At 39.5% G+C, this 25,187-nt stretch overlaps 1 protein-coding gene across 1 annotated transcript in view; it reads right to left on the bottom strand.

Moving 5' to 3' along the window:
* The window catches only part of LOC108941178 (protein kinase C-binding protein NELL1-like), a 137,895-nt gene that overhangs the window by 61,014 nt on the left and 51,694 nt on the right, over nt 1-25,187 (bottom strand). The window lies entirely within an intron of this gene.

Genomic DNA, 25,187 nt, shown 5'->3' with positions numbered 1-25,187 from the left:
CAAATGAGGACAGCACTGGCAGCGCACTCGACATAACAAGTGGAATAACGTATCGGTTATTAGTCGGAGACCATCTCAGACTGACTTCACAAACTATAAATAATACATAAAAATGAAATTCGACATAAAATGGAAAAGTGAAGAAATGCAACTGACAGCCAAAGCACCGGACAATTATAAACCACTTTAGTTTTCAGCGCAGGTCTGAGTCTCTGTATTCTTGAAAAGCATCAAGGGAGAAAGTCCTTTTCGCAGCTGTCAAAGCAGGCAGTTATTAGGGCCCATAAATTAGCCTCTACAATGATTATATTGCCTCTAATCCAAGAGCTTGTTCTTAAGGCAAAACCGTTTTCATGTAACCTACAAAAAGAGAGGATTTAAGACATTCGGTGCAGAGGATGAAGGCGAACCCTGAAGTGCTGGACAGTCGCGCGGTTTGAGAAGTTCGGCAAGTCCGATACAGCGGCACACAGAGCCTCTCCGGCAGGACACGGCTGCCGCGTGACAAGCTGTTGGCCGACGCTGCGTGACACACAGGAATCCTCCACAGACCGCGTGGCCTCCTTTTACAAATAAGGATCTCCTGGGTCTGGGAATTGTGAATGTTACTACTTTTAAGGAGAAAAGGAACGAACGGAACATACGGGGAGACACACTTTGAGCCCGAGGTGCATCTTCAAAGATCGTATTTGGGGAATTTTGCAATATCCATTAAGCTCCCCATTAGCTGAACTTTATTCGTATATTTATACTAAGCACCACGACACGCAATAAGGGAATAAGGTGTTCCTATGACACACAGGGTCCGGTTACGCTGTCTCGGTCTCCGTGTTGTTTAAATGTGAAAAGTGAACCAGAAAGGACATTCCTACAGTGTCAACGACAGGGTAGATAACGCCTCTACGGCCACCACCTAGCCATAAAATATCTGTAAATGCATTTTTGGGAAAAAGTCACTGTTCCATCTTGATTATTTTCCATGGCAAGTTTGTGCGCTATGAAGACACTTAAAAGCGATATTAATTCTGTTGGCTCTTAGCAATCTCTCCACATTTTCACGATGTTGACGATACAGAGCCCAGTAAGGGTTTGACAGCTGGGGACTGCTGTTTTACTCTTGCTCTGGTTTTTCTGTGCATAGCATTCATTTGCTGGGGGTGTAACGTATGACCAAGAGAAAAAAAAGAAAAAAAAAAAAACACACACACACACACACACACACACACACGGTTGGATCGGGTCCTGCTCTCCGGTGGGTCTGGGGTTCGCGTCCCGCTTGGGGTTCCTTGCGACAGACTGGCGTCCCGTCCTGGGTGTGTCCCCTCCCCCTCCAGCCTTGCGCCCTGTGTTGCCGGCTTAGGCTTCGGCTCCCCGCGACCCCAAATGGGACAAGCGGTTCAGACTGTGTGTGTGTGTGTGTGTGTGTGTGTGTGTGTGTGTGTGTGTGTGTATATCTCTTTGGCACTGAAAAGTGGAGAGGGCTTTGTCTTACACAGTTGTGCATGGAAAGGTGGTAGCTAAAAAAAAAAAGGCACAAACATGAAAATTCTTGACTTCATGAATGCCTAAACAATGATACCTTTGAACAGTTGTCGTGTCAACAACCTCTTGTCCCGAGCAGGGTCGCGGCGAGTCGGAGCCTTACCCGGCAACACAGAGCAAAGGGGCCAAGGGGGGAGGGGGACACACCCAGGACGTGATGCCAGTGCATCACAAGGCACCCCGAGCAAGGCTCGAACCCCAGACCCACCACACAGTTAGCACCAGCTGAACCCACCACGCCACGCCACGCCCCCCCTTTGAACATTTGTTCACTCGTAATTGTACGTGTAACTGCTACTAAAGTTAAATTACAAAATTTTAGGTAGTAAAATTGTTTGAGACTGAACATCAATCACCTTTCGAGAGAGTCAGAAGAGGCAAAACATTACCGCAGTATAGTTACAGCAGATGCTGGAGCATCAAGGACTGAACATAACAAAGAAGAAAGTGACATGCCAAAGAGGGAGTGGCATGGAATGGAGATGATGCCTTCTAATTCATATCCATGGCTACACCCATGGCATGCAGACAGCGCCGCTGAAATATCCTCTGGCAGTTCTGCGTCTCGGCGCCTGCATGCTAACGAGCTTATGCTACATGCTAATTAGCTGGGATTAATTCACTACAGCACTTGGCCCATCCCACAGGGGTCTGTTTGGGGCTATGCACAATAGCAAAACTGTTTGGAAAAGGGCTTCCTACTGTAGATAAAGAGATTCTTTGACACACTGAGTAGGGCCTCCACTTTGCAGGCCTGGCCCTGGTGGGATGTGCAATTTGCTGTTCTCTACCCGGAGGTGTGCCAGTAGATGGATTCAAAACAGAAAAGCTTTATTCACGTCATCACAGTTTTCTTGCTATTTTCTCTGCATTGCAGTGCTAATTTAGTTGTTTTTTTTTTTTTTCTTTCATTAATTTGTTTCAATCAAATGTTGAAGGGAAATAACGTTCACTGGTATGATTAAAAATGTACAACATTATACTTGCTGTTGTCACCATCATATTATATTTACATTATATTCATTCATTTTGTTTTTTCCAAAGCATACAACTCAAAGAAAACAGAAAAGTGCACAGCAATTCTCTAAGAGCAATCAGTTTGTCTGATGTCACTATTTAAACCAGTATATATTACATGGGTAGCTGCATATAGATGTGGGGAAGAGTACAACAGTTTTAAAAAGATAATATTAACAGTAGCATTGCATAAGCATCAATATTTAACTACTTCAAGCCGATTCCATGCCTAATTAATATTCTCAGCTGTATCCTGTGATTGGCGCACATCATTCCACATCTTGTTCGTTCCTCACATTCAACAACATTGAGCTACAACACCAAGGGCAACACATACACAATGAAACACAAAAAGGCATAAACATAAAACACACGGTGAGCTTCACACAATACAAGCACAAACTCCAAGCACTTGTATAGCATATCTGTGAATGAACATGTCTGTAACCTAATGAGCAATTACATTTCACCTTAGAATAAGCTCTTCACTACTATTAACATCTTCAGTGACATGTTTTTTCTTCTTCTCCCTTTAATGGTTTTCTTAAGATTTACTTGTTTGGAGGATTTGTCGGATATCAAGCCTACAAGTTACTTTGCCTTTTAATCCCTGATGGTTTTATGACAGATTACTATAATTAGACAGTTTGCTATACAAAGCTGCAATTTACTATTGCTAATGTTCCAGAACAAGTTAAACAGAAATGATACACACAATAAAGATTCAATCAAATATAATACTACTAAGTGGAGGGGGTTCACCTTCTAAAGACGGATCATAGCAGTGTCTGTCGGTATTCTTGTGTTATCCTCAAATCTAGTCCCAACAGCTGCTACAAATTTAAATTCACCGGGACAAAGGAGATGGGCATATTGTTGCTGTATTATAAAGGCTGGGAGTCACCTCTTCTTTTCTTATTGTTACTGAGTGCTTGCAGAAGCGCAAGCCTCAGTACAGTGTTAGCTGTATAGGGTGAAAATAAAAAAAAAAAGTTGATCTCTGCAATGAAAGTACAAGGAACTGTTGCAGGTTACCAGGTAACACCGACTGCACTAGCAAATGTTTGTCCCAAAACCCCAAAAGCAATGTGTTTAAGTAAACTCAACAAATACGGGCAGCGTTTCACATTTCTGTCAACAGAAGTTTTATGATGGTCAATAATCAATTTTTGTCATATGAAACAACAGCATGCTGCAATCCTTCACTTGTATACAACAGACCTTGATCAAGATTTAGAAGCCTGAGCGCTGCTTCTGAGATAGGACAGCACATCAAAGGCAATTGAGCTATGGATTAAAGGAGCAAGATATATGTTTCATCTAGGTATTACTAAAATACTGCATTTACTAGTTCATCCTATCAGAGGAATACACAAAGTACTCTGAAACATCAGATTTACATAAACAGCCTTGAAAATGTATGAGCAAGAAAAAGGGTATACAAAGGGTTTTTATTACAAACAGTACCAAACACATAAGGAAAGGACTGATGAAGGAGGACTGATGAAAGGGAGGAGCCACTATCCTTGTAAACAAATACTGATAATTTTCTGCATTTCAAACTGTTTCTTTAAAGAATTAAAAGGTATTATTTAGCAACTTTGATCCAAATTAAAAAACCTGTTAGCAAGAATACAATTTTAATATTCACTGAGCTGTGAAAACACTGTACAATAATCAGGAAAAAAAAAAAAACAAACATCTGAATACTGCTCCCCAGGCAATGATGATGTCCCATGATGCAACACTCCAATGGCACATCCAGCCAAACCTGCCTGTTGAGTAGAGTCAATGTGCCTTCCAGGCATCAAGATGCACAGATTCTGTTGACTTACAAAATTGACGGTGAGCACTAAAGAGACTAAATGAGATGTCCTAAGACTGTCCCGATGGTGGGAAGAGTGAGCAAGAGCTGGACTGACAGATCCCTTCCTTGGAGTGTTTCTAGACTTTCATGCAAATGGTCACTGAAATCTTGACATGTCCCTTTATTTTGCTGTAGAAAAGCCTTAGAAATGAGGTGAATGGCCTGGCAAGGCACTTGACATCTTGCCAGTGTTCAAACCCCTCCTGCATGTGTTTCCCAACGTGTATGGGATATTATCGCCTTGAAACCAGTGTGTAGCATAGGGTCCACCTGGTCATCTTAAATAACTACATATTCATTTTCTGTTACACAACCATGCAGACCCATTGACTCCCATAAGATGCCCGATTGCAGACGCACCATCATGTTAAACAGTTTGGAAACACACTGAAATTTTTTGGTTTTCAGCAAGAATAAACATTTCTGGATGTAGGAAGAAAGAAAATCCAGTCAGATCATATTATTGCTTTCCAGTGCTCAGCATTTCGGGTTTTATCCTTATTGCCCCAGGTGATGTGAGTTTGCACAGTGGCCTTGGGTCCAAAAAAACGCCAGCTTCATGAATATACAATTTTGGTTAGACTTTATCACAGAAGTATTCAATGCTGATGATTTTCAAGGCTGTTTTTTGTGGTCCTTAGAAAACAACCTTTTAAATGTCTGTCTTTCTCTCTAACTTGTAACCACTCTTTTTCCGGTTTGTCAAACATTGTCATTATTTGACCTTGCTCTCCTTTTTTCTTTCCAGGTGGTATAAAATCCAACACTTTGAAATAACATCTTGCAACAACACATGGGTTCAAAACCAAAGGATAGGAACCAAAAGAAGGACAAAATACAACTGTTAGACAATGAACTAATACAATAAACATTCTATGAGCACTTTTAAATCAAGCAATTGTGTTGATCCCCTGAACTCACATTTAAAGAAAGACAATCTGCAGTCTGATGTAATTACATCTGACCTTTTAATACAGACTACCCTTAGGCTTATGTATTGGTGCGGCTGGGAAATGGTACACAGCTCTTCTACCTGACATGCGACAAGAGACAAAGCATTGTGTAGTCTGATTACTGATCACCTGCAGGAGTTCCTTGTGTGGGGCAAGGTTGGAGGACAATGATCGGCTGGGCTGCTGGGAGTGAAGGGCATTGCATCAAGAACTCAGAGACCCAGGTGAGGGCTGTCGGGGCGCTGGATAACCGAGTGACATTGGAGCGACTCTAGAAGCTCAGTGGTAATGTGTCTTGGGAGTTGAGCTGGAGGAGCCACAGATGACTCTGCCCTGGCACATCAAACATCAAGCGAGCACCTTATTGGAGCAGTAGGCTTGCTCCCCCATTTATCCATTTATACTTCCAAGGTTGAGTCCTAGAAAATTACTGAGGATTCCTTGCTTTTTGAATAAAAATGTTATAATCTGACAGTCTTCTGAGCTTCAGCTTATCCAAAAAGAAACTACCTATTCCAGGAAACCTGACATTTTACACGCTGAAATATTCTCCAACAATACTGGGGGAGTACCAAAAAACTTTAAATGAAACTGCCCTGATACATCATCCTACCGGGAAAATATTTTCACATGCAACTGCATATTTATTCTTATTTCAGAGATACCCTTTAAAATATTTAAATTATAGATAACATTCAAGCTAATCACCAGAATAAGCTCTGATATGAAAGAAACTGGAAAGTCCTGGCAATGAAATTGCTAATAACAATGAAAAAAAGTAAGCTACCATATCTGTGCTATTTTTCAAGCTAAGCACTAAAAGAGCAGAAATTTTGAAGTGTAATTTGATTACCAAAGAGCTGGTAGAAGCCAGAAGCCAGATGTAACATTTGGAACTTACTTCCAGAGGGTTTACTGTACATTAGGATTTCTCTGCCTGAAGCCTTTTAGGATGCAGCTGTTAAAATTACACTTCTCATAATTCATATAATTATCCCTCATTTTTTAGTATGCATGTGACCCTTAAATGGCTAGTCCTCTGTGAAGGACTCCGTGCCCACTGTTTGTCAGCCATTCATTAGCACAGAACCCAGGTGTTTTGAGAACACCAGATTTTGTCACAAAGCCTCCATCTCATCCCCAGTTATTTGTTGCAGTGGGATCTATTTTTACCTAGAGTGCTTGGTGTCCTGTCTCTGTGTCCTTCTGCCAGTGTGTCTGGAAGACCGCCTCTCAGGTCCCTACAGATGTTACGCCAAATGATAAATTACAGGGGGCTATTTATTTAATTGATCTAAAGTCCCACTGCCTTTGCAAGGCAGACTTTTTTTAAAAACCTTCAAGGACAAAACCAGAAGGACTATTAAGGTTCAATACTTTTACGAAAGCCTATTCTTTGATTTATAAAATCATTTTCAAGTAGATAAATTCTGCACAAGCGGATACTATTCATCCAAGTCACTGCAGGTACAGTACGTGCTTTCTTTTGATGGGACAGCTAGCATCCCTCTCATCCAGAACTGGAGAAGAAAAATAACAAAGCTAATGCCTGTTTCACGTTTCCCTTGAGCTCAAGGAAAATGATTTACAGTGCTTTGTCAAGTGTAATTTAAAGCGATATGCTGTCACCACCATTGCAAGTGGTTCATCACTGCATCCCTGCAATGAGAGAGGGAGAAAATGGAAAGTTCCAATAAATGCTTTACTCAAGAAAAAAAACACAAGCAAAGTGCTTGAAAATGACCTTTTATAGCAACTATTTATGCTACTACCCCTTTTATGCCTCAAGACAGGGTGGAATACAAAACAGGTTACAGAATGGCACTTCTGTAATCATTTAGATACACATAGATACTGAGGATGGATTAACGTAGGGATGCCGTTTTTTTTTTTTTACATTACATTTATTAATTTGACGAATATCTGAGAACAAACGAAAAAGTGCACTACACCAACAGAAGGAGATGCAGACATGCAACTGAGTACAGTCAATTTGTGAAATACCCCATATAAACTAGTATATGTTGCACAAGTAGCTGCATGTGTTTTTTTTAAATTATTAAACAGATAACTAAGAACATATTTATCGAGCACATAGGAGTTCAGGGAAGAAGAAAGTCCTAAAGAGGTCAGTTTTGAGACCCTTCTTGAATGTTAAGAGAGTTTCAGAAGTTGCGAGTGAGAGAGGAAGTTTGTTCCACCACACTGGAGCCAGAACGGAAAACCTTTGAGCTTTTGGACCTCTTGTGCGTGGGACCACCGAGTGGGCAGAGGTGAAGGAGTCTAGCAGTCTGTTTGGGATGTAGTGAGCGATAAGGTCTTGTAGATATCAAGCATCAGATCCATTGATAGTCTTGTAGGCTGTAACCAGAGTCTTAAATTTTGATGTGAACACCTACAGGAAGCCGGAGGGAGGGGGAATACCTGCGAATGCTTCGGCAGGTCATAAACAGCTCGTGCAGCTGCATTCTGTATCAGCTGGAGAGGTCTGATGGCAGAGATCAGAAGGCCAGACTGGAGAGAGCTGCGTTAGTCCAGGCGGGATATAAGCAAGGCCTGGACCAGAATCTGCACAGAGTTTGCTGTGAGATAAGCATGGATCCTGCAGATATTATGCAAGATGTACCTACAGTACCAGGTTGTGGCTTTGATATGTTCAGAGAAGGAAAGACTTGAGTCAGTCATTATTCCAAAGCCCTTTTTATGTGCTTAAGGTGACATATGCTGCATAGTGTAGTCAGGGGATGATATACCCTGAAGTCACCAATTCTTCCTTGTACAACTTTGCCTGTGAAGCAGTGTACTCACTTTTTATTATTATTTCTTCTTTATTATTTACCAGTTACGTATTCTTCATTATATTATATATAATCATATTATACATTATATCTTTTGCATTCTTTTACTTTCTACAGATATTACTGTCAACTGCATGCTGCAGACAGTTGTAGAATATAAATCATCTCAGTTACTCGTAGTTTTCCACACAAGCAACAATGGGAGGGTGAAAAGGCCTTGGATGGTTATTGTTTTAGGTACAAGTGGATAAGAGTTTCAGGTTGTATTGTACTGAAAGGCAGAACAGAAATGTGCACAGAACACACACTCACAGTAACACCAGCACTCTTCAAGTGTCCGTGCACATGGGTGATGGGTAAAACCAAGTAAAATTCTAAACAAAATAAACAGTGATAAACCATTTTTAAGCTTTATCATGCCTCATGACTGTGTCTCTAATGAACCACAAAGTGTTTGAAAAAGATCAATTGTACAATTGACATTATAAACAGGAGCGTTGTGAGCAGAGAGAATATGGATCGCAATATGAAGGACACAACCACCTACTGGCACTTTTCATTTGAGACAGAGGCAAGATCCCCACCGTTACTTGTCTGTTTCAGAATATCTATAGGCTGCCTTCTTCAAAACTGAACACACAATAGGAGATCTCAGTACATGAAGAATAACAGTACTGTGAGAAACAGATCTGACTGAAGGGAACTCTAGACACATTCGGTCATACGACCTGGCGATCCCAAGTTTTGCCATGAACTGAGACTTCAGGTGGAGGACTGGCTCCAGGGCATTTTCAAGCATGTGAGAAATTTAATTGACAGGTCTTGACATAATCGGAAAATATGCTTACAGTGCATATGTTTTTGGAGTGAGGAGCGGCGTTTTAATTTATTAAATCTGGATGAAATAACTATATCTGTGCTTTTTCCACAAAAATTTTTCTACAAAGAATTTCATTTAATTCATTTCATTTATTACATTTTACACAGACAAGCAACAGGATTTTACTGGAGACTCACAAAAACTTGTCATTTGCGGGAAACAAAACAGCTATTAAATTTTTATACCACGTTGTTGATTGTGTTGCGCCTTCAACTTACTCCCATATTGCCGATGGCACATGCAATGAGTTATTTTTTATTTATAACATTTTTGTTCTGAGAGGAGTTGTCTTCCAGAACATTCAGCAGTGTGCAGATTCCTTCAATCCTTTCATCAAACATTTTTGGGTCACTAAAGCTCTTAAGCCAATTAGTTATTTAATTTTCTCATACATTTTCTCAGTCCTTAAATATCAGGCTCTTGCAGATCCTTCAGCTATCTCTAGTGTATAATGTATTAATTTTTCATAAATATTCTTTGTGCATAAAATCAGACTATACAGCCAATCTATATAGCAGCATAGAACCACCTCTGTAGGCAAGAAAATTTAACAACCTGATTTCAAACGCAAGGAGTGTCCAATTCCGGGTGTTTCTATAGGGAACATTCAGCAGCCACATAGGCCAGGTCAGCTACAACTGTGCCAGCATCACTATGTTGGCCTCTAACATTTATATATGCGGTATTCAGTTTACTGTGTTCTCCATAGCCACTTAACAATGATTTACTGACTTACTGTTTACAACGATTTGCGCATTTATACAGATGGGCATTTTTACTCCAGTAATACAGGGTAGGGGGGGTGCGGTGGCGCAGTGGGTTGGACCGCAGTCCTACTCTCCGGTGGGTCTGGGGTTCGAGTCCCGCTTGGGGTGCCTTGTGACGGACTGGCGTCCCGTCCTGGGTGTGTCCCCTTCCCCCTCTGGCCTTACGCCCTGTGTTGCCGGGTAGGCTCCGGTTCCCCGTGACCCCGTAAGGGACAAGCGGTTCTGAAAATGTGTGTGTGTGTGTGTGTGTGTAATACAGGGTAAGTACCTTGCTGAAATTCCACACAGTTCATCAGCATGTCCAAAGAGCAATTTCTTGCTCTGTTTATACATACATACATATTGATATATGTTCATCAGACTTCTCTTTCACCAGCAACAACCAGAACTGGACAAAAATGACAGCCACTCGAACAGGGATCTTTTATGTCAAAATTTGCGCACAGATGTCTTTATAAATGTACTTGTACACCAAATTTAATAAAGCATAACCACAGTGAATGTTATGCTGTACACCGCAGCAAGTCATTATATCCATGTGTACGCTCCCAAAACTTTAATTCTTCAATAAGGAAAAATAATTTTGAAAAAGAACAACAAAAACATCCCCAGCATTTAATTTACCCCGTTTCGGAGCTGTGTCGAAAGGAGGCTTTCGTTCTCCTTATGTTATTCAGCACTGAGATACAGATGGAAAGCAACGGCTTTACGACGCACGGCGAATGGAGGATGCTTTATAGACACACGATGTCCTTTCTTAGAGGAGCACGCAAATAAATGTAACTGGATTACTTCTGAACTCTTCCTCCGCTGGAACAGCAAAAGCCTCTTTCAGCTTATAAGCAGTAAACGGAAGATAAGAAACTGGGGCCTTCTGAGAACAACACGAAGGGCACAGCAGCACTTAAAATAATGTGGCAGAATGAACCTGACGATAGAGAGGGACAGAACCTATCACGCGGCTTATAAATATCTTATAAAAGCTCAGTGTGGGGAACGCTGGTTTGCGACTCCGTTTTAATGGGCTGCCTTTCGCATTGCTGCAGGGGCCGATAACATTTTCATCAGACGAAGCGGAGGGACGGGGAGCCGGGGGTGGGGGTACAGCGCTAACCTTGCGCAAATTGAGTGCTGATTTCAAAACCTGAATCAAAGAAGGCTGGTGATGCAGGCAGCCATCGGGCCCTGCAGACAGGGACCGACCGCTACGGCGAGCATGCAGCAGCTGAGCGCCGACAAGAGCAGCTATGAAATTCATGACCACGGGGGACAGACCGCCAGAGCGATGTGTCCACTGACACTGATGGGGAGGGCAGTGAAGGCTGCCTGGGCCTTGACTGACAGCCTGACCATACTGAGCGGAGGGCAACGCTTGAAAAATATGCACCGGTACTTCAAATGCTCCAGGAAAACAAGAAAAACAGTTGAGATGATCAATTAATCAAGTCAATAAAAACAAATCAAATGTGAAAATAAATTCTGTAAGCAATACCAGTCACGTGGGTATTCGAAAGGATGGCGGAGCCACACCTAGAGGCTGCGGATTGATCCAGGCTCGCTGAGTGTGGAAGGCCAGTCCATTGATCACGGCTAGTGATTACACACCTGGCAGGGTGCGAACAACGCGGAAGAGCACGGGTGCAAGCCTGGAGCTACAGGAATTCCACTCGGTTTAATTTACTCCTAATTGATTGTACAGGGCTGTTGCTGTTGTTTGCCTGGCCTTGGTAAAAGTTGCACATGTCATGCCTGGAAAATTCATCTGTGATGAAGCATAGATAACAAAGACGGAGATAAGTAACTGGGAGGGTCCTCCCTCACACCCACCCCTCCTTCACCTGCAGACATCATGATGCCATCTGTCAACTCATACGGCAGTGCACACATAAATAAAAAGGGGTAAGAGATATAATATCTGTCTGTACTTTTGGAAAAGATCACAATTTCAACAGTGAGTGTTTATGAAAACATAACTATCACATATTTATCATGTTTTTCTGTATGCTGAACTGTCTGAAAAGCAGTTTTGATATGAATTTTAAAAAAAAAAAAAAAGTTTAAAGTTTATTTTCCAGTGCAAGTTTTTCCTGAACCAAATTTTCCAGCCATAGTTAATGGAGGATTTCAGTCTCATACATATTTCCTACATAAGTTGTGTCTCCTTTACCTTTAACACATTCCCCAGCCAGGGCGAGACAGTCCAATTGGATTATTGATCATGAGAGGTTTGTGCCTTGGTTTTCAGCCTATTTTAAGAGTCTTTATTGTTGTAATGAAACATGCTCCCCCTGCCTCCGGGGAGCTGAATCTAGGGCATACTGCTGTTACTCAGGGTGGATGTGTTGGTTGCTCCCTTTTCCTTCCTATACATTTCATCAGCTTCCGCAGGACTGTATGACAGAAACATAGTTTTAATTGAACGAGGCAATCAAAAGAAATGTAAAGCTACCGATGCTCATGCACACGCGATACGTGAAACACGCGACATATTTGTGAAAATGTTGCAAGAGGTTACTCGACCAGCATTCTCAAGTGAAAGCCTCCAGTCACCATTATTGTATAAAACAACCAGCTGGAGATCATTTTGCCATCTGAACAAAATAGCTAGCAGCTGTAGAATGAAAAGAAATTGTCAAATAAGAACTAATGGAAAGATGTTAATTGCTAGTCATTAATTGTTATCTTCAAATTTGGAAGCAGAAATACACATATTTACAGATGTAGGAGATGGACGCATTAACACTGTATGCTCACAGTGCCACTCTTACCAGTAACTGCTGGGTCCTTTTTTTTTGGCTTGTGGAATGACTTGAATTAAATCTGTTAACACGGCAGCCAAAGGGGGTGAAATGGCATTTTTGCGACATGATACAAAACAAAGTATCCAGTACTTCCAGTGAATGCTGCCTCATCTATACTAGTGGAGAACAGATTATTTTTGTCACTAAAAATATTTTGCATTTAGTAGATGTTCAAATACACTGAAATTTGCCAATGTACTGCAAAACTTCAGGGATCGAACAGATTTACTGGAACTTCTCTAATTAACATTTGCTATTAGGGATCAAGACAAATTCTACAGAAATTCAGAAAAGTTTTTTTAAATTGCTCTCTTTAAGTGACTTTCTTAAAGCCTGTAAGATTTGAAAAACTACCACATTTTCCAGACACAGTTTAAAGGCCTACTGGTTATGTCCCCAAATTCACACTACTTATTTCACCTTTCAGAGTAAAACAAACTGGCACCCTGCAGGAATTCACCCAAAACCCCACAAACAAAAGTCTTGAAAGCAGAAAGAGATTTGTTGTTACTGAAATAACGAAACCATTATTGTCCCTCACGTTTTTAAACTAATTACGTGGACGCGAAATCCGTTGAAAAAGGATGAAAGGTCAAATAAGTTCTGGAAAAATACCTTTTGTGTAATTTTGTAATTGTCCTTCATGAATCAGAGTAGATCAACAGGCCCTCTGCTTCATCTGTACGGGTTATTAATTTAATGGTGAAGCTGTCCCCTCCTTCGGTGAGCTCACTGTGACAATCCTGAAGTCTATGAGAATGACAAAAGCGAAGGCTTTCAGGCCTTCATGTCAGCAGCATATTTTACACACCATCTCAGCAGGGCTGTCAATAAACTCTCAAGGAACCAGAAACTACTGCACTTTCTTTATGGGCAGTCACTTAAAGAGAATGGCATACATCTTTTTATTGTTTTGCCGGCCACACGCTGAGCAAGAGGGCGGCTGAGTAGATAGGAGCCTGCTGCTTGCTGCATACCGGCACTCCTGTGCTGCTGCCCACACACCTCCCCATATGAGATCCTTCACACATTTCCCCTGTCCATTCTTAACAGCTTCTAAACAAACTACGCCGCACATCCTTTAGACCTATCCTGTCTGCTCGCATGTCATGGAGCCAAACAAAAAAAAATGATACCGAAGGACTCACGGATTTTAATCGAATCATTTCACTGGGAGGCTTTGCCTTCTTTACAGCTGCTCTCTTAACTGCATTCAGTAAGACAGCTTTACATTTAGCAAACTGCTGCTGTACCCCTAAGCAAAGTACTTAACCCAAATTACTTCAGTAAAAACACAACTACATAAATGGGTTTTGAAAAAAGACAATGTTACATAAAATGCTTTGAATGCAAGTATATAATAACGAAAATAAACAAACGTAATTGCTTCTATTATAAATCCACAGGTATGGCAGCTTTTCTAAGGTTGTTTGTATTTAGTGCTTTCTTACTTGTCAAACATTGCGCAGTGTTGACAGGAAATTACAAATTATTATGAGAAAGTTATCAAATAAATATTTTCTTTATATTTCACTTGAAAAAAATTAAGCCTCATGTAAGTGAGCATTTTTCATTACAACACTAGCCTTAGGTAAAGTTTCAGATTTATTGAGAAAAGATTATCATTAATTTTTCTAAGAGATACAGTAGGTCATATTATGCAGCAAAGAAGGGTACGTGGTCATTTCAAAACGTTTGTTCAGTGGTCCATAATAGACAACGACATTTCTAACAAGCTTAAATGAATCAAACTACATTCTGCTCATCCTTCAGAACCTTCCCTTACATAATTGCTCTAAGTCATGGCTGAAGGATGTGTAGAACAGAAGTTTTTTTAAAAAAAAAAAAACAGCGGACCATCTGGAGAACACAGTGCACATCGTAAGATCTGCAGGATCGGTCTTTACCTCACAACAGACTCTGCACAGCTACCTGTCGTGCAGGCCATGGTGACATCCCATCTAGACTGCTGCAACTCTCTCCTGTCTGGCCTTCCCGCTACTGCCATCACACCTCTACAGTTGATAGAGAACGCTACCGCCCGAGATGCGTTTGACTTGCCGAAGGGCTGCCATGTATCTCCTCTACTCGTTTCTCTGCACTCGCTTCCCATAGCTGCGCAGATCAAATTTAAGACTCTGGTGATGACCTACAAATGCATTAATAGAACTGCTCACAGCTATCTACAAGACTTGATCATCCACTACACCCCAACCAGACTGCTACACTCTTCCACATCTGCCTGTTTGGTGGTCCCACGCGCAAAAGGTAAAGCACGGAGGTTCTCGGTTCTAGCTCCGTTGTGGTGGAACGACCTTCCCCCTCTCACTCAGAACTGCTGAATCTTTGTCCACATTTAAAATGGGTCTTAAAATTCACCTCTTCCAGACTCACTTCACCCATGATCTCTTAAGTTCATGTAAGGTATAAATGTTCTGATGGTCGTGCACTATAACGTTAAGATCATACCCTGATCAGTCCTTTACGCAGCTACTCCTGTAATGTCACGTAAATGTTTATGTGTATCTCAAAAAAAAAAAAAATTACTAGGAAGGTGATCAGGAATTGCTGATATTCTAAAAGTTTTATGCAACTACTCGTGCGATCAATATTGGTGCATATGGTGAAAGAAAATAACTATTCTTAAGAATCACATGTCTGCAGCTATGTCTCTCTTCTCCTACATGTAAATGTAAATATAAGGTTACTGTAAAGCCATACAGGTCTTAGAGAGATATAATAATATATAACATTTACATTTATTGATTTGTCACATGCTTTTCTCCAAAGCATTGTAGCATTCAGGGTAAACAAAAGTGCATTCAACAATAGACACAGAACTATAGATATGGGTCCAAGATTACAAAAGCACACTTTGTTTGAAACCACCATTTACCTGGCAATGCTTAGCAAACACATTTTTCATTTGTGCAACACCTACAGAACACTGGCAATATATTTAATGACACAGAAAATAACCCAGTGAAATGCACTAAACACTCATGTTATCCGACGTAGCTTTTAGAGCCACTGATGTATATGACAGACATAATTTTACAATCAATATATCTCATGCATTCAAATCAGTCAAAGGCTTGTCACTTTAGAAACCTGGCCAGATTTCAAGCATTTGCACCTCTTTGCAAATGTAGATGAAACCCCTACAGGAAGCATTAGCATGTACATAAATGCATGCATAAATATTGTAGTCATAGTACAGGAAAATTCTGACATTTTAAAAGGTTTATGATTTTAAAAATAAACTGTGCAGCACTCTGAAAGTTTCAGCAAAGTAAAATGCACATTTGTGCAAAACACCTTGTTGGTGTAAACATCATGATGTTGCATTACAAAACCAGTACAATGGTGCAATAGAAAACCACAACGTCCTTCAGAACAGCTACCCTATCCATGACAATGAGATGCTTTTCCTCCAATGAATTACTGCAGTAAAAGTGAGCAATGAAAAAAATCTAAATTATGGATGATGACAGCATTCTGCACACAGCTTTGATCATGTAAACCCAGTAAAAATCAATGTGTGTTTGCTCCAGCACGCTGGAGAGAACTGACTTGGAGCCAAGAAATTCCCAAGCAGCTTGAAATTCCACCATGTGCACGGAAAATTGGTAGCTCTATATAAAACAAGAGGAACTGAAAATGGCAAAGGATTTTCAAGGTTACACTAAAGTGTATTTTCGCCCATCAACAACTGCAAGCTCTCTTTCATCCAGTCTCAAAATGAGGCAGTTATGGTGCAGAGAGAAACCCCTTCCAAATACCAGCATCCGCCAGAGAAGGCTGGAACATTTATCACAGAGGCAACTGTAAAATGTTTAAAATACATTGTTTTCAAAAAGCTTCTGCATCGTATTTCTATGTAATACTTACAATTTCAGCAGCAAAAATAAGAGAATGCATGCCTCTGCGTTTCTGAACTGAATAAAATATTAGCTGACAACTTCAGCGGCAACACGGAAAAGGTTATTTTGACAAAATGTATTCTGTAGTTATGCAAATGACAGTGTACCAATTGTGGAAACTATTGTGGAGGCAATGGATTTTGAACCAGCAGTCACCCAGGGGAGAGTTGGAAAAACAATACCAAACATTCAGAAAACAAAAATTCACAAGGATGCAATAAATTTTCCACTGTGATATTTTGCTATGCTAAAATTTCAGAATAATAATTACCAAAATTCATGTAACATTATAAAAGAGTCAAGTTCAAATGGACCTGTGTTATTGCAATTTAAAAGTAAATAAGGGCAAATATGCCACGCTACATAACACATTTCACCCTGCTAATGAGACAGAACAGTAAGATGAGTATTTCCTGAAACCACCTGTGAAATGAACATGCTTGGGAACATTCCAGAAATGAGTTGGAAAGCTGCCAGGACAGGCACTGGCCCTGATGTTATACCAAACCTCAATTTATCAAGGGATCCTATACCTTCTCAATTAAGATGCAATACAGTCATCTGACCTTCATGTATGATTACAATAAGTCTTCTGAAAGTTTTAAATGTTCATGTTATAAATAAATAGAAATAACAATGAATAGCTCAAATTGATCACACGGCAAATTAATGAAAGGAAAAGACATCTCTCTTTTGTTTGTATGAAAAACAAGAGATGATAAAACATGCTCTCAAAAAGCTGAGATGAAGATGCCTTGAACCTGGTATTAAAGCAAACAAATTACTGGGTTGGCAAATAAAGACATTTTAAGGATGGTTTACTCTTTCTATAGAGAGGGATAAATACTGACTAGTCCAACCAATATATGACACTCGTAGCTTTGTTTTCCAGAAATCAAGGCGTATTAGGCCATTTACATCTTTCCAAATAGTCAGAGTGCAGCCAGCTGGTTTTTTAAAAAAATTCTTTTATTATTGACCCACCTGAACAATGTGGTGAAGAAGCTTTAGAGATAAAATTGTTGTAATATCCAGTACTCATTGTGGTGACCATAACTCACGACCCATAACTAATAAAGACAGGAAATACATAGCTGTTTGAATACAGAACATGCAGTTTCACATAACCCTATCACAATATGTTTTACATAAAATAAGTTATTCAGGGCATATTGACAAAAATAAGCACAACTAAAAATACTTATGCTTCTTCTGTCAATGTACACTGAAGAAGCAGGCTTCTCACAGAACTGAGGCAAAATTCATACTGTTGAGTGTGAAAAGCACATCCAAAATCTAAAGCTTGCTAAAACAAAGTGAAATGTATGTGTATTCTCATAAGGAAATCAATATAGAAATTATTGTAGATTTTTGGTTTGATTTTGGCTGACTGAGTTCAAATATTAATCCAAATTTTGAACTCACAAACACATTGGGGACACACCCAGGACAGGATGCCAGTCTGTCACAAGGCACCCTAAGCGGGACTCAAACCTGCGACCTGCCAGAAAGCAGGGCTCGGCCAAACCCACTGCCCCACTACACCCCCCCAAATCTTGAACTCTTAGATGGAAAAATGCTAGGTTTCACATTGATATGTTTGGGTAAGTGAAAATGTTTAATTCATATGTTTTACATGCAATATTGAAAACAGTACTTCAACAAAGCCAGTCAAGTAAATTTTGTTTTCTTTTTAATGAAGGCAAGTATTTTCAAAAGCATAATGGCTTTGTCCAAGGTAAATTACGATGGTCAGTTTTAAAATGATAAAACTACAACTTTAATCGACTTTACAACAATTTACAGGTGGTCCCCAATTGACGATGGGGTTACATTTCCCGAAACCCATCATAAGTCAAAAATATCATAAGTGGAAAATGCATTGAATACACACCTCTGTGTGACAGACCGGGAGATGTGGATCGCTGCAGCTGCCCAGAATCGCAAGAGAGTATCACTCTGTGTACCACTTGCCTGGGAAAAAATCTAAATTCAAAATCTGAAGTACAGTTTCTACTAAATATCTATTGCCAGTGAAACCATCGTAAATCGGGGACCACCTGTATTTGGGTGGCAGAGTGGCACAGAAAGTAGTGCTAGTGCCTTGCAGCGAATATGCTGTGCAACCAAACATAGGGTTCACACTCCTATACAATTTACATGTCCTCATCACATTTACCTGAGTTTCCTCTGACAATCCGAAATCATGGGTGTCAAGTGGATTGTGATTAAATTACCCATCTTATCAGTGAGAGAATGGGAGTGTGTGGCTACCCTGGAATGGACTGGATTTAAATCCATGGTGTACCCTTCTGGATTGGATCTGGACCGCTGCGACCCTGCATTAGAATAAGCACTTATTGCTAGTGTGAGAGAGTGATTTACCCGTTTATACAGCCGGTATCAGTTAAGGGTAAAAATGTTATCCATGGTGCTACAGCATGCAGAGGATTCAGACTACGAATCACAAGAGCATGAAGTGATGGCCCAAAACACCAGGCTATCTGCTATCTCCTGCCTATGGGAATTCAGGTGCTTTTCTTGCATGCTTCATTTACCACACCTGAGGATGAACTCAAAATCCTGCTGCCTACCTTGGGCTAGAGACTGACATCAAGTACACACAAGTTTTGACAGATACAAACCCTAAAGGTAAAAATTTATTTTCGTCTAATCGCCTACTCCAAAAGAACAGACAGACTAATACTGTAAAAGGTAATAAGCATGTTCCTGTGTGATACAGCAGGGTAATTTTAACATATAAAGCTATGAAGCATGGAAAATGTATTTCAAAGCGATAGGGTGAGTTGGTACAGTAAGCAGAAAGAAATTAAATGAATTTTCTTTCCATCATGCCCAACTACAATCTGATCACAGGATGTTGATTTTGAGGGTGGAATTTTTTCCACTCTACTCTTTTGTCAACCTACAAGTACAAACCTACAGAAGGTTTCACATATTAGCATTTGAATGTGTTGGCACAGGGGCTCATCAGAACCCGTGTGCCTTATCTTTGAGAGCAGCTTTCTTTGGCAGCGCACTGCCTGGGTCCCTGTCACCAATTGCTGTTTATGAAGCCAGAAGTGGAGTCACACACAGACCCAGTAGGGACAACCAGTCTCACTGTGGTACGAGCCACCACCGGCTCATGTGGCCCTGTTGTAGACACTAGGGGATACAACACATATGCTTGGTCCATCTGCTAGGGGCTTAGAATGAGCATTCCTATACTGCTGCAAAACCAGACATTCAGCAAAAAGCAGTGTACCACAAATATTTTTGTCTGGAATAGTTCTGGTTTTTGAAATCACCCAATATATTTTCCCACGTTTCTAATTATTTCTTAAATCAAGTAACATTTTAATTAATATTGCCTGAGTTTTATTTTTCATTATCACACAGCTGGTCACTACAAATAGAAAGTTATTGAATGGGGGAAGATCCCCCTTAGGAATATGCATATACAACTGTATTTAAAAAGTCTACATTGAAGAATTAACTAAAAGAATTAATTTTCCAAAAAGATGAAACTATCTTTCAAGAAAAGCAATCAGCCGAGGACGAGGACACATACACAATCTAACTTCTGGGATATGTGTGGCACAAAGAGAATGAGACATAAGAAAATTACATGTATTTTTCGATTTCCTGGGGAATAAAATAATCAAGCTAGATAATTATGCTATGCTAAAAGACTAGAGCGCAGTGATAAAACAAAGGGTGTGAGGGTGTTTCTTTGCATTGGTATAATTAAAAACAATCACATCTCATCTGTATCTGTGTTTGCATCTACATCTTTTCTGCGGGTGAAATGTGGTTTCGTTTGCTCTTTAGTTGTATGTTCGCTAAATGTGTAAAAGTAAATCAAATGTAAATGTAAAGCTTACGATAAACTGCCTAGACAATATTATTGATCTTTCTTAAACATTTAAAAAAGAAAAAAAAAATATATATTAAAAAGGTACACAGGACAGGAAAAAAGCAAACCAAAATTAATAAATTTTGTTATTGTCAAATTTTAAATAAAAATTAATAAGATGACATCTAGGCATCTCTATCGATAGACAAGACTAAGTAGGTCTGACTGAGATGAGCAAAAGCAGGAACAGCAGGAGGCATTGTGAGAACTTGGGAAGTTCAGAAAAACAGGCATTGCTAATCTTCTGCTGTGTTTGCAAGAGCCACACTGACTGCAAATTAATCCTACAAAACCTCATGTGAATTACTTGAGGGAGTTAACTTGAAATTGGCAAAGCTGCCAGGCAAGTGTGAATTCCACAGTCTTTTACAATAAAACAATAGCTTTGTTAAGGACTTAAGTAACTATATTTATTCAAGTTCAATTACAAGTGGGGAGAGAAATCAAACTACAGAGTAAGAAAAAGTCATATTGATTTTCTCAACTGCAAGAAGATTTCTGGCTAAACGTACTACTTAAATGCACATAGCAGCTGATAGCAATCCAAATGCAGTTTTAATTAACACTGTAAAAGACGTGTGTATCAAGCTGAGGGAGAAGGGTGTCAGCAGGAGATATTCCCAGTATATCTACAGACAGAAGTGTCTGTCCATCCATTACACTGAAATGCAGGAAGGGGGGTTCCTCCATCAAACAGAAGGGAGGACGGAGAAGGCTCTTAAACTTCTCTGCAAGGCCACAGGTAATTCCTTTGCTTGCCGCCTGATCCACAAAGGCAGACTGATTTAGCCAAACAACCGATCTTGCTCTTTGCAGCAGTGAACTGCGATTTAATCTACATTTGGGTCAGACATATCCAGAACGATTGTCAAAACCGTAGCTAATAAAATGCAGGTTATCTGTCGTAAGTCAATAAGAGAGAAAAGAAAATCTATAATGAAATAACAGTAAAAAAAAAAAAAAAAAAAAAAAAGTTTCTAGCTTTTCAGATGTATGAATAAATAAATCACAACACTACATTTTATGACCACATTACAGGCCCACCGGAGCTCTCCAATTTGGCTTCCCTACACAGACAAATCAGATTCACAGCAAAATACAATGCATGCACCTCGAGATTCAAACTACATTCTCCACAGACAAACATTACAGTTGTAAAGAACTGATTTCCCAACAAGCTCAATTTGCATCTCAACATTGCGTGGGTGCAGAGCTTGCGTGTCACAGAAAACTCAATAAAGAACAACCACAATTGCTTTATAACAGACCATGAAGCACCTCTTAATGTCCGCATGCATTATCCAGGAGTATCGGCCAATGAGGCTAAAGAGAAGCACCATATGTGAGCACCTGGAGGAAAGCATCCCTGCCAAGTGAGCTGCCCTGTATATCTAACTTTAGATTACCCCGGTTTTGGGAACATGTTGCTCTATTTGAATGCGAATCCCTCAGCTGATGTGTCATGTAATCCTCAGCGCCGCAGTGCCAATGCGCTTGGGTTTAAAACCACAAAGTAGCCTGCGGAACATAGCGTGCTTAATGATTTTGCAGTGCTTGTTACTGCTGTAAAATGCTGTCTGGGGACAGGAGAAGAAATTTTCCAAAAGAAAAAGAATAGTCCACCCTCTTCATCAATCTATATTGTAATGTGATAGGATGGGTACAAGAAGGCTGGGGCCAAGGGGTGAGCTGGCAATCTTAATACACCTGTTCCAGCTGTCAGTGGGGCTTAGTCTGCACCTTCTTGGAGGGGCTTTTAACTTGCACACCTCATACTTAACTTGCCACAACCAATCAAGCATGCCACAAGCTGCTGCAATGGCACAACGACCTGGGATCAGCCTCAGGGTAAAAGGGTTGACTGCTCTTACATGATAGACTAACTGCTGGTAAGGATCAATTTTACCCTTCTATCTCTGAGGTGAACCCAAGCTTAGAAATGCAAAAAGCTGTAAACAAATACAGTACCCAACATGGTTGCCCTGGCTCTTACAGTGAGCAAACACTCTGGGAGCTTGAGCTCATTAACAACTCTGCCTCTGACATTTACAGATGTGTGTGGAAGTTCAATGGATTTTTTGTTAATATTTAATCAAAGAACACATCTAAATCTGTATACATAAGGTTGCAGGTTCAAATCCCAGTAGAACTTTATTCATGTGTTTAACTTCAGGCCAAGAAACCAAAACTGTAGTTTTAGATTATTATGCAATGTTTTCCCAAGTTGAGAGCATATACAACCTATCAATACTTCAGTTGGTCAGCATTCTAAAATTCTTCAGAACCTCATCCAGGTATTAATATATTTCAGATAAATAATTAAGGACTTCCTTTCTTAGCCAAAGTTTGCACGGTTTACCTTGTTGCAGGTCCTTACTCTCACACTTGTACATTTATGCATTTAGCTGACACTTTTCTCCAAAGGAACTCACAATGATTTGCCCACTTATACAGCTGGGTAAGTTTAATCACAACAATTTAGGAAAAATGCCAACAACGGCAGGGTGGGGGGATTAAACCTTATTTCTCTGACTGCAAGTTGGCACCTATAACCACTATACAGCTCTTTTTTCACTCACTTCTGTTTCAATACTTTAACTACGGAAACAGATGCAAATATATAGCTGCATAAATGGGAAACTGAAATACAGTGCATGCAACTGAAATACAGACCATGGTCCCGGAGAAACGACATTTTCTTCCACTGTATATAAGCTATATAAAGGAATGACAATAAAATAAAATAAAAACCCACTTGAACTTGCAGTGTAGAAATCCAGGTCCAGTAAAAAAAAAAAAAAAAACATGATCATGTATGTTAAGCAATGCGCAGATGAACCTGCAGAAAATGACGACGAGAATCAGTTTTAATAATTTAACACTGTTCCATCAACAAAACGAGTTAATTCAAACCTGTATGTTTTAACTAGAGAAGGAAAAACATTAAATAGATAAACAGAATAAAACAGCCTGCCCTGAGAGAAAAAAGGGGAAACATACATACTTCTCAAATACCATGCAGCTTCTTACTGAAATTCACCAGTGTGTGGAATAGAATTCAGTACAATGAACTTTTTTCAATGGCAAGGACATGTTTCAACAAAATTAAGACTTCTGCCATTTACAGAACAGCACAGCAATAATTGGTAACAACAACTGATGCTACAATTTACTGCTTCATTTTTGGCACCTGACATGCTAAAATAAAATTAGCCATAATATTTCTATGTTTTAATGTCATCTTTCTGAATCCTATCCCATATATTATGAAAATAAAACATAGTCAGGAAAATCAAGCTTTTCTGCCATGAAGAAATCCAAAATTTTACATCTTATTTATCGCTGCTTGCCTGCTTGCTAAGCAATGTTAGGCTGACTAAGTGGATTTTTATGAAAATGAATGTTGCCTTATACAGTGGCAGTTGGCCATGTGCTTATGGCCAGTAAAATACTGCTTCTTCAGTGTCACTTGTGAAAGGGTCCACTCTACACTATAAAAATTCATGAGAAAATATAAACTCTGATTCTTTAATAGCACTGGTAAACATGCAAAAGATGTACCAATAGAGTTTCTAGCTCATTCATTACTGCTGCACTGGTCCCTCCAACAGTGCTAATCTGCTAAAATGTTCCATTTTAGTAGTAAAGTGCTGCCAAACCATACGAGTGAGAAGAAGTAACACACAAAATCTGAATTGCATGATATCATTAAATACAAATTGAACTGTGTATATTCAGTGTAGCACTTACAAAATAAACACTGATGTTTACGTTAATGAATTACAATGCATTTAGCTGTAAAATGTAATTTCACTTTGTATGTCTTATATTTTGGGTTTTTCACGCCATTTGGGCATTTATACTCTTGTTTCGGAACCCTTGCATATTTAGTTGGAAAACATAACTACTTTTTAACCAAATACTTTAAATATACACAGCTTTGCAGTCATGTAATCAAACAGACATCTTCTTATGACAAATTTATGAGACAATTTCTCTAAAACATAGGTTATTAAACTATAGAGAATGTAAGATTTGTTCAAAGATGCTTGAGTAATGAGAAAGCACATTATTAAACGTGCTCTTTGATGATGGCATAGATTAATTATTTAAAGTACAATCATATAAACTTCATAGATATTTCAGGTCACAATGAGATATTGAACATATCTAATGTAAGTGTTAATATGTTGAGATAAGGACAAGTTAATTTTCTTTAAACAAAAACAAACAAAAGTAAAACAAACAATCATAAAAATTTCTCAGAATTGGGAAATTACCTAGCACTCTGTGACAATCAAGATACTGCAATATTTGTGTTAAAATTCCAATAACTCAGAGAGCCATAAGCATTTACATGTATCAGACACTTGTCTCCGAAGAGGCTTACAGCATTAAGCTATCTATACCTCTTTACCATTAGAACAGCTGGGAAATTTTACTGGGGCAAATTAGGATAAGTACCTTGCTCAAGGAAACTACAGCAGTAGGCAAGATTTGAACCAGCAACCTTGGGAGCCAAAGGTGGCAGATCAAACCGCTATGCAATCAGTTGTTTGAAGTAGGGTCAACTTCAGGACCAAAAGTTAAAAAAAAATAAAAAATAAAAATAAAAAAATAAAAAAATTACCAATAGGCTTGTTATTCAATGATTGTCACAAATTTAGTTTAACCTGACTGAAAAAAATGGTTTCAGCTCTCAAAGAATGCTACAGATTAA

The sequence above is a fragment of the Scleropages formosus genome, chromosome 11 (genome assembly GCF_900964775.1).
Source record: "Scleropages formosus chromosome 11, fSclFor1.1, whole genome shotgun sequence".
Taxonomy (NCBI): Eukaryota; Metazoa; Chordata; class Actinopteri; order Osteoglossiformes; family Osteoglossidae; genus Scleropages; species Scleropages formosus.
Note: the sequence above shows the minus strand (reverse complement) of the source record. Positions and strands in the feature narration are given on the sequence as shown.